This window comes from Lemur catta, chromosome 17 (genome assembly GCF_020740605.2).
Source record: "Lemur catta isolate mLemCat1 chromosome 17, mLemCat1.pri, whole genome shotgun sequence".
Lineage (NCBI taxonomy): Eukaryota > Metazoa > Chordata > Mammalia > Primates > Lemuridae > Lemur > Lemur catta.
In genome coordinates, this window is record NC_059144.1 from 396,773 (window position 1) to 407,775 (window position 11,003).

The window sequence follows — 11,003 nt, forward strand, 5'->3', positions numbered from 1 at the left end:
TAAATACAAATACAGATATAGATATCATCAATGATTCCACGAGTGTTGCAATTAACTGAAATCTTTTGTCATGACTTTATGATCTGAAGGTATTTTACATATATTTTTCCACTTAAAACAGCAATAAGGATAGATGAGACATATTGTCTGCAATTAAGAAGATGATAACCTGTTAGAAGAAAATGATAAATATACAAATACCATAATTCAAGAAAGACAAATAACTACAATCATAAATGTGGGAAGTATTAACACTATAGTACACCACAATAAAATAAATCAACACTTTAATACTTCTCCGTATTGTGAGGTAGGTTATGTGTTTTAGCTGCAAGTTTTCCACCAAGTAAATGATGACCTTGTAGAATCATTGAACCATTTGGTACTGTTTTCTTGTTCAAAAAAAATAGTGAGTTGGTCCTAGGTTCCTCTCAGATTCTACATTTGATGAAAAAATTGCCATGGCAACTGGATAGCGCTTTTATAAAAAACATGCCCTTTGATGAAAAAAATAAATTCTAAATAAAAGAAAAGTATATAACACACACATGGAATTTCTAGAGATAAAGACCAAACCAAACTAAATAAAACTAAGAAACATCAAGAAAAATAATGGGACCAAAAAACGTTTTCTTTAAGAAAAGCTTATTTTTCAGTTCAATTAGAGCAGTTTTCTGTAGTTTTGTGATAAGCAGTAGGGAAAGTGTTGGAGATACTTGTAGAAATCTTGAATGTTATGTTTATAGTTAATTTGATAAGGTAGGGGGCGGTCATTGAATTCATTTGAGTATGACCAGAGCTGTTCTGGCAGATTAGTAAGAAGGAGGAAGAGCCTACAAAATAGTATAATGAGAAAGCCATGCCAGTAATTCAGGATCAAATTAATGAGGATCTAAACTGACATGACAAAAATGAGAATAGAATAGAGGAGAAGGGAACAGATTAAATGAAACAAAACATATAGGATTTTTGTAAAGGGATACCAATAAAGAAAAGGATAAAATTTTAAAATTCAAATGTGAATACCTGGATAAATTTTTGTGTCATTTAAAGAAGAAAATATTAAGGAACTTATCTTTGGGAGAACAGACTAAAAACAAAATAAAACCTCATATAATCTAAGGACTAGGAGAAAGCTTAAAAATCAGCTAGGGCAATTTATTTATTCCATATATTAAGAAACCAAGGCTCAGAGAAGTGATTTGTCTAATCCACGGGAATAATAGAGAATAAAATTTTGAAACCTGCTGAGTTTGAGGGACCAGTAAAGAAGCAGGTGGAAATATCCAATAAGGCAGTAGAATACAACTGAAGATAGCAATAAAAATATAGTTTACTGTCAGATAAAATGATCTTTTCACTATAATAATAACTTGGAAAGAAACCTACAGAAAAGCAACTTGCTAATAATGTGACAGGAATTGAAAGTATATTGTATTACAATTTTAGGAAAACTAGTATTCTTATGACATCTTCAGACTACATATTGAAAGAAAAATTGGAAAAAAAATTCTTAAAGCTCATAAAATTTTTCATGCTGCTCTGCTATACTGAGATTAATTACAAGTCACACAAGTTAAACTGTACAAAATATTTTACAGAATATAGGGAAAGTTTCACATGGCCTAAATAAAGTAGGGGGCTATAAATGTGATACAATACACTCTACTAGATGAATTTCTGAATAATTTCTATTAGAAAGTAATTTTTCCCCATTTCAGCTTCCCCAAGAAAATAAGATAAAATTGATTTCCTAAGCCATCATTTCAGAGAATGATATAATTATCTCACTTTAAAATTGAAAAAAGAATATTAAAGCAGTGAGGCTGTTATTGGCTTTCATGTTTCAGAAAATTTTCCATACATTTGCATACTATAATTAATTCAAAACAAATTAAAAGGGACAAATGAAATCAATTTAGAAATACTAAAATTTGTCTCCACCATAATCAAAGAGTTCTAATTTTCACAGTTATATTTTTGAATTTGCTTAAGTATTGTCACTTCTTATGTTTTAATAAAGATGCACACTGTCTAGGGCATGGATACTTTTGAAGCTCTGACTCACGGGGCTGGGGGGCCAAGGGCAATATACGTAACCTAAACTTTTGTACCCCCACAATTTGCTGAAATAATAATAAAAAAAGAAAAAAAACCAAGCTAGATCACCTGAAAAAAAATAATTATGTCACTTAATTTCATTTATTTATAATATATGTCATATAAATTAATTTGCAAATATTATTTGCTTGACAAAAATTATGGCAGACTTGGAATCTATAGTATGGCACTCAATGTAAAATAAATGAATTTTCTCCAAGTTATAATGGTACTCAATGTAAAATACATAGATTTTCTCCGAGTTATACTTCTAGAAACAAAAAATTAAATATTCTATTTCTTAAATATTCAGAAAAATATACATTTCACATTTAATGACTCCTAGTTTCCATAAACTTGCAACATTATGATGAAGTTCAGGACATGCTATCCTAAAATATGGCAACTTGGCATTTGAGGAAAGAGCAGAAACAAGATCACACTTTAACTTTCAACCTCCCCTCCTCTGAAGCAGGTCATAAAACCTAGGAAAGATTCTCTGATATTCCCCTAAAGCAAGTCATAAGACTTTCATTTGAGAGGTGGCCTCTCTCCCTATAGAGGAAAGGAACATCCTTAACCTCTGAAGACACAGGGACACAGAAAAGGATCTGAACAAACAGACCTTGCTAAGTTACCCCCGGTCATAATCATTAGGTCATACCCTTTTGTCCTCCAGTTATATTTCTCTGTGACTGACCACACTTAAACTTAAAAATGCACATATTTACCTGTTTATTTGGGTCTACATTTCTAAAAACTCCCATGTTATATAAAACTTAAATTAATTTGTACACTTTTCTCTTGTTAATCCATCTTTTGTTACAGGAATCTCAGCCATAAACCTAGAGATGGGTAAGGAAATATATTTCTTTTCCCCTACAATTTCAAATAGATTATCCTACCATGGAGGTATCTAGATATACATATGTTGTGTGGAGACAACCACTTCGCCAACCAGAAATCTTTGATTTTTGATGATCATCTCGAAATCTAAAATATTAATAAAATAAACAAAATGAGAGAGGGAAAGAAGTGATGAAGAGGAGGAAGGAGCAGGAGGAGGAGGAGGAGGATCTAATTAAAGAAACAGGAAGGAAACAAGAGGGGAAAGGAGAGGGAAAGAGAGGCAGGAGGGCAGAAGGAAGGAAAAAAGAAGTCATGAAATCTGACTTTTTCCCCCACTTGATAGACAAAGTGAAGATAAAGTTCAATATTTAACTAACGTATATTTGCAAACATACTGAAAGCCTGAGAGGGGATCCTTCACTCTGCCTACATTCTATACCTAGAATTAGAAACACGGCTCCTCTAAACATAATAGACGCTGGAGAAGGAAAGCAGGTTTGGAGAGTGAAAACATGCATTGTCTCTGTGGCAGAAACTTCTTGATTTTCCAGGGTAATACCTTCTTTACATCCATAAGGTAGTTAATTCCTCTTCCAAGAACCTAATCTATATCTACTATTTTTGTGCTTTGATCATGGATAGCTATCAAGAAATTATTTTATAAAATTATGTGCTAAGTAGATCCTCTTCCAAAATATTTGCTGTTTATTAGACAAGGAAAGCATCTCTGACTTAAATAACAAATGTAAATGAATTGATAGATGGTGGAATCTGAGAAACTCCTCCACGTATTAAATCGACACCCACCTACTTTGTCTTCTGACAAGGCTAGTTATGTTATCAAAGACTATATTAGATAATTGCTCCAAAGTACCATGAAAAAATAAAATATGCACATGAATAGAGTCATAATATAAGATAAATAAAAGTAATCTATCACAGCCAGTGTTTAACATATACAGTGTTCAACATTTTTTATTTAGAAAAAGAATCATGGAGGACTATGTCAGTTTTTCCCCTTTAATTCTTTAGAATTGATAATAGTTTTATGTGTTTTAGCTTTATATTCATTTATTTACTTAAATTAGAACTCATTTTCCCCAAGTTACTTTCTGTTTACTGTAAAATAAGTTTATTGGTGGTAACAACATCATGTAATTTATTCCCGAAATTTGATGTTGCAAATTTTAGGGTCTTTGAGCTATGCAGGATCCTTGTATGTAACTGGCATAAACCCCATTATTTGAGCTCTCTTAATCACTTTTGTGATTTCTTTCTGTTGCTTCCCACAAATACCTGTTATGTTCCTTCCATAAATGCATCCAGGGAATGAAGAAATAAACTGGGACAAAAGCTGTACATTCTTATAATATACACGTTTTCCTCACAAGATACGTTTCTTAAGAGGCTCCTTGTATGGATTTTCCATTGGAACAGGCAGGTCCTCATTGCTGGTCACCTGTTTAGTGAACCTCTGCTCACAGCACTGCGTGAGTGCCCGGATGTGCGAAACAGAGAGCAGCCCTTACCAAGTGTGCCAGCTTTTTCCTCTCTAGACCACTGCAAACAGCAACCACAGCTGCCATGATTCCTTCCTTATTCCTCCTCGTCCTTTCTTTCCAAATTGTTCGGAATGGTCCCTTCTGGGACTCTTCCCTGTTGGTGCCAAATTAGTTTGTTAATAATTTAACTAAGATATAATTGATAAACAAAAAGCTATACATATTAAGTGTATATAATTTGATGAGTTTGAACATGTGCATACACTCATGAAATAATCACCATCATAAAGGTAATAAACATATTAATCACTTCCAAAGTTTCCTGTGCCCTATGGTTAAAATTATTTTTGGCTGTTGAGGGCTCTTTTCTATTCCTTATAACTTTGATTTAGCTAGATAAAATCATAAAACTGGCTACTAATTTTAGCACAAATGTCAGATCCACCAATGATTGTTATCAAAATAGATTGATTTCGAAGGCAATTGCCCTAAGAGAATACTTTAAATCAAAATCTTCTTGGGAAACTTAAGACACATTGTAACTATCAAATAATATAACCAGAGATACTGCTATGTATCCGATGATAGTAACCCTAAATAATTTCTTATTGAGAGAGTTTACATATTTTGTAATTCCACATAGAAAATATAACATATCATTTACAGCAAAATATTTAATACTTAATGAATATTTATAATCTCATAAACAAATAGTAAAAAGTCCAAGTATAATTAGAAGAAAACAAATATGCTATACTCCTTTGTGCTATATCTGTTTGCCTAATTTTAAGTTAAAAATGGGCTAAGGTACAACCTTAAATTATTTATAGGCATCTGAAATTTGATATTAACACAAGAATACTCAACAATAAAAAATACTCATAGTCTAGAAAAAATAAAGGTACTTTCTCCAATGTCTACATGAGTTTTAAGTTTGTTTAGATATTGATACTTCATTCTGTCATTTTTCGCATCACACATCCAGATTTTATTTTTAATGAAATCAAACCTATTGGTTTCTGTGCAAGTAATTACATATATCATGTAGATTGGGATAATTAATCAGCTTCTATTGTCAACATCTCATTAAAATTTAAGAGCATCTGTATTTTACATTAATAAATATTATACACTATTGGAAATCTATGGTATAAATATGAGCTTCTGGTCTGAAATCTTTGCTACTTGCTAACGCTACACTTTCTACAGCCCTGTAAACTATTTATAAACATCTACACTATCTACTTATTTCATTTTAAAAATATTTATTTGGCACTAGGTACCGTAGTGTGTTAAGGGGCACACATTTCAAATAGAAAAGTTGTTCCTAATTGATTCAATGATATCATTTCCCCTTTTTATTTTTCATTCCTAGTATATTCTTTGTGTTCTCTGAATAAATGCAGACAATCCTTTAAATGTAGTTCTCATAGTATATGCGCAAAATTATTTTTTCCTATTTTTAAATTTATCATTTATTCAAACATTTATTAAATATTTGCAATATAGCAAAGTGTTCTATTACCATGAGATATAAAATGACAAAAATGACAATGTCCCAGTCCTGGAAAATAGGACTAGAAGGGGAGATCTCATCACATGTATATAATAATTTTAATATCATAATTATATGTCATGTTAATAAATTATTACTGGGGAGTGAAGTAAGTGAAAATATATATATATTCATATCACAGATGAAATAGAGATTGATTAATTTTATCTGGGGTAGTTCACGGAACATTTCATAATAGTAATAAAATTCAGCAGAGTCTTGTAGGTTAAATCTAAACTATCTAGTCTTAAAGGTGGCAGAATATTTTTAAAAGAGAAAGAAGCATTTCACTATTTCAAAGTGGATAGTAGCTGGAAATGAGTCTAACACGTATGACGAAACAAAATCATGAGATACCATTTTTGTTATGCTAATAACTTGAGCATTGAGGAAGGGTTTTGAGCAAATTATTGACATAACAAAATTTTATTTTATTTATTTTTTTAAAGCTTATTTTAATGAGAATTACTTAAAGTGATTATAAAATAACTTGACATACATACAATCCCATTACTCAGTTATTTGAACATTTCTCCTGGTAATACATAATTATCTACCTAACATGATGTTCAGAATCACTAATAAAATTTCTCTCTGGTTAGTAGCAACAAAAGCACAAATAATGTAACCTTGATTGGAACAAAATTTGTTGTTGGCTAGTCTTAAACTGTGATATTCATGTGTCCCTGAGATCAAAATCTAAGAAACAAAACTTTCATTTATATTGCATTTACATTGAATATATTTTCCATTTTAATTTTGGTATTATGAGATATAATCCTAATGAGCAGATTAAATAACATTGTATTTAATGGCAAATAACAGAAATCAGATGGATATACAGATCATACTTTAGGGGTCTGTTCTGATCATGAGCTGTTTTCAGCAATTTTCTCCATCTACCATAACTCCCCCATCATTTTGTCAGAGAGACTAAAATATCAAGATATTTAATGATAAAATACAACTACTAATGATAAGATACTATCACAAATTTGATTTTAGAAATGACTCTTACTATCTGAATGCAGAGGATGAATTGTAGGAAAGTGATACTATTATACTTCTGGTTGTAATAATGTATTAAATCCCATTGACCCTAATCTACCTCTAAATTTCCTTTTTAAGTGATATTTATCACTTTCTCACATATGTTGTAATTTATCTGTTTATTATTTGTATTGATTCCCTACTCAAATGTAAGCGTCAAAGAGCTCAGATCTTGGTATATTTTGTTCACTGATGTTTTGTAAGCCCCTAGGGAAGTAGTTGGCCTAGTATGAGCCATCTGTTAATATTTGCTCTATAAATAAAATGTGTGAATTGTGCTATTAGCTATTAATTTATTTTTATTTATTTTATACCCAGTCCCTTGAAAAATTTTCTTAATGATCATGATGTCTTTTTATAGGTTTTTAGATTTTTTAGGTATTTAAGCATACAATCATCAAAAGGAGATAATTTTCTTTGATATGCCAATATATGTAGAAATTTTTTTCTTGGCTTTAACTGAATGCATTCAGTTGTACATCCCAAATGGAGACAAAGAGCAATAGTCAACATCCTTGCAATTTTCCTGGGTTTAAAAAAAAATAGATAGCATTCAAAAGTTTTAAATTCTGGTGAGGAGGAAAAGATACACAAAATTGACAGCCTTCTTGCTAGCTTGACAAGAACTACAAAGGAAAGGACTCTAATAAGCTCAATTAGAAATGAAAAAGGAGAGTCACTACAGACATCACAGAAATACAAAACATTATCTTTGACTACTATAAAAATCTACATGCCCCAAAACTACATAATGTGGAGGAAATGGACAGATTCTCAGAAACACACAAATTCCCTAGGCTTAATCAGGAAGAAATAGAATTCCTGAACAGAGCAATATCAAGCACAGAAATTGAAGCAGAAATCAAAAATATTCCAACAAAAAAAGTCCCTGATCAGATGGGTTTACACCTGAATTTTACCAAATTTACAAAGAAGAACTCATACCTCTACTGCAGAAATTATTCCACAAGATTGAGAAGGATGGTATCCTCCTGAACTCATTCTATGAAGCCAATATCACTTCGATACCAAAGCCAGGAAAGGGCACAACAGAAAAAAAAGAAAACTACAGACCAATATCCCTTATGAATATAGATGCAAAAATTCTCAACAAAATCTTAGCAAACTGAAGCCAACAGCACATCAAAAAAAATAATTCATCATGACCAGGTGGGCTTTATCTCAGACACGCAAGGATGGGTCAACATATGCAAATCTATAAATATAATACACCACATAAATAAAAGCGAGAACAAAGTCCATATGATTCTCTCAATAGACACAGAAAAAACATTTGACAAAATCCAGCACACTTTTATGATAAAAACTCTTAACAAAATAGGCATAGATGGGTCATACCTAAAAATTATTAAAGCCATATCTGATAAACCCACAACCAGTATCATACTGAATGGGGACAAATTGAAAGCATTCCTGCTTAGAACTGGAACCAGACAAGGTTACCCACTATCTCTACTTCTATTCAACATAGTGCTAGAAGTCCTTGCCAGAGTAGTTAGACAAGAGAGGGAACTTAAAGGTGTCCAAATGGGGGCAGAAGGGATCACACTCTCACACTTTGCTGAAAATATGATATTATACCTAGAAAATCCCAAGGATTCAACCAAGAGATTCCTGGAATTGATAAATGAGTTCAGTAAGGTCTCAGGATACAAAATCAATGCACACAAGTCAGTGGCATTCATATATGCCAATAACAGTCAAACCAAAAATTAAATCAAAGATGCAACACCTTTCACAGTAGCATCAAGGAAAATTAAATATTTGGGAATTTATTTAATGAAGGAGGTGAGAGACCTATATAGGGAGAACTGAAACACTGAGAAAAGAAATTGTAGAAGATGTAAACAGATGGAAAACCTTACTATGCTCATGGATTGGCGGAATCTGGTAATTTTAAAGAATAGCAAAGAAATTAGTGTGGCAGAAGCAGAATAAATCATGGATATGGTTTATCCATGAATATGACTGGAATATATTTGTCTCTCGTGTACTCTTCTGTATTTTCTATTTTTCTCTGTATTTTTGTTTAGATATCTTCTATTAATCTTCTATGATATCTGCATTCTCTTACATCTCTAATTTTATCTCTTTATTTTAGCATGACATCCTAAATCTTCACTTGTTTTTTGGTCTTCCAGAACTGACGTTCTGCATCTGCTTTACCTGGAATTGGTAAGTGCTTTGCTTTCAAAACAGTGAACACAGCTTAGTGACAAGAAGATTTTACTTCTTTGGAATCTTAGATTATCTATTCTCTCTTATTTCCAAATATTTTTGATGCCCCTAAATGTTTTTTTTAAAAGGTTTGCCTGTTTTTTTCTAGTTGTTCATGTGGGTGCATTGGTCTGCCCTCAAATATTCTGATATAAAATTTTGATATATCTAATTCAGCTGATCAATTCATCCACTCTATTTTGAACCAGCAAGAATAGTAGCAAGGCAATCAGTTAGAAGATAATTTCAGTATTTCAAGTAAGAGGTTATGATGATATCAATCTATTCCAACTCTGCAGAAGTAGAGATATTAAAGAATCATCAGAATTTGAAAGTAGGATCAATGAAATTTTCTGATAGATTTGATGAGGTGAAAGAAAGAAATGGTGGATGATTGCAAACTTTTGGTTTAGTCAAACCTGAGAAAATTCACAGCACTGTAATTCACTGGCCTTGGGGACATTAATGAATAAGAAGTTGGAGAAAAATGTAGAGTTTGGGGGATTATATGCCTACTAGCAATCCAAGGGGGGGTTATTGTATAGGCAGTTGTATATATAAGTCTGGAATTCAGTGGCAAGATTTAGATCTGGAGTAATCCTATATAGATGATATTTAAAGCTATGAGACTGGATAAAATTATCCAAGGAGTAAATATAGGTAGCAAGGGTAGCAGGATCTAGAGCTACAAAGGAAAACACTTTATATTTAGAAGAGGATAAAAGAAGGCTCTAACAAAAGAGATTAAGTTGAATATTCATAACGTACAAGGAAAATCAGGGGAGAATGGGAATCCAAAAGCCAAATGAAGAGAGTGTTTTAAAATGGAGGGAGTGATTTATTGTATCAAATGTTGCTGTGACTTTAATTAAAATGAAGAATAAATATTAAGCAATATTGAGATCATAGGTGATTCACTGGTATGTTATTAGTAACTGAAGGCTGCCTCTAGACTGAGTTGGGTGTAGATAATGTCAAAAGAGGAAGTGAGGAGGTACTTAGAGGAGTTTTACTCTAAAGGTGAGCAGAGAAATGTGACTACTTCTAGAAAATGACTGAATTAAAGAGAGGGATTATTTTGTTAGTTGGAAAATAATAACATCATATTTCTTTACCGTTGGAACTAATGCCATGGAGAAATAAAATTTGATGATGTAGGAAGATAAGATCATAATTGAAAAAGTTTTCAAAGCAAGTGGCCCTTAAGTAGGAACATGGTCAGTTTATACACTATAATGGGAAAATAGCTAAGCACATATGGTACAGTTGCACATGGTTAAGAGATTACTAGCAAAGGATGAGAAAGTTCCCTGGTAATGTATTTGTTCAATGAAATAAGTAGCAAGGTTATTGATAATTGAAATAGGGGAAACTGTTGAAAGTTTTTGAAGAGTGTATAAACTAAACAATAGTTATCTAAAGGAGTAGAGTTAATGGCTTAGTAAAATATAATTAGATTGTTTTTGATGCTAAGGTTCCATATGAGATGCTTAGTCATGAATTCAACATGAGATTAGTCAACATGACTTATGCTTTTTCTAGTCACAATTTGAGGGTGTAATGAATTATGTTAATAGATTTTAAACCACCTTTGCACTCTTGGAATAAAATCTACTAAGTTTTTGTGACAGAAAATAATTTTATAGTTATCTATTCTCACTTCTTTCTTTTTGGTAATAGAATCCACACTATTAAAGCTGTGAAATTGG

The 11,003-nt window shown here is 31.8% G+C and overlaps 1 pseudogene; it reads right to left on the minus strand.

Moving 5' to 3' along the window:
- Positions 1–4,108: 4,108 nt before the first annotated feature.
- Positions 4,109–4,535, minus strand: LOC123622672 (annotated as a pseudogene).
- Between the last annotated feature and the right edge of the window lie 6,468 nt (positions 4,536–11,003).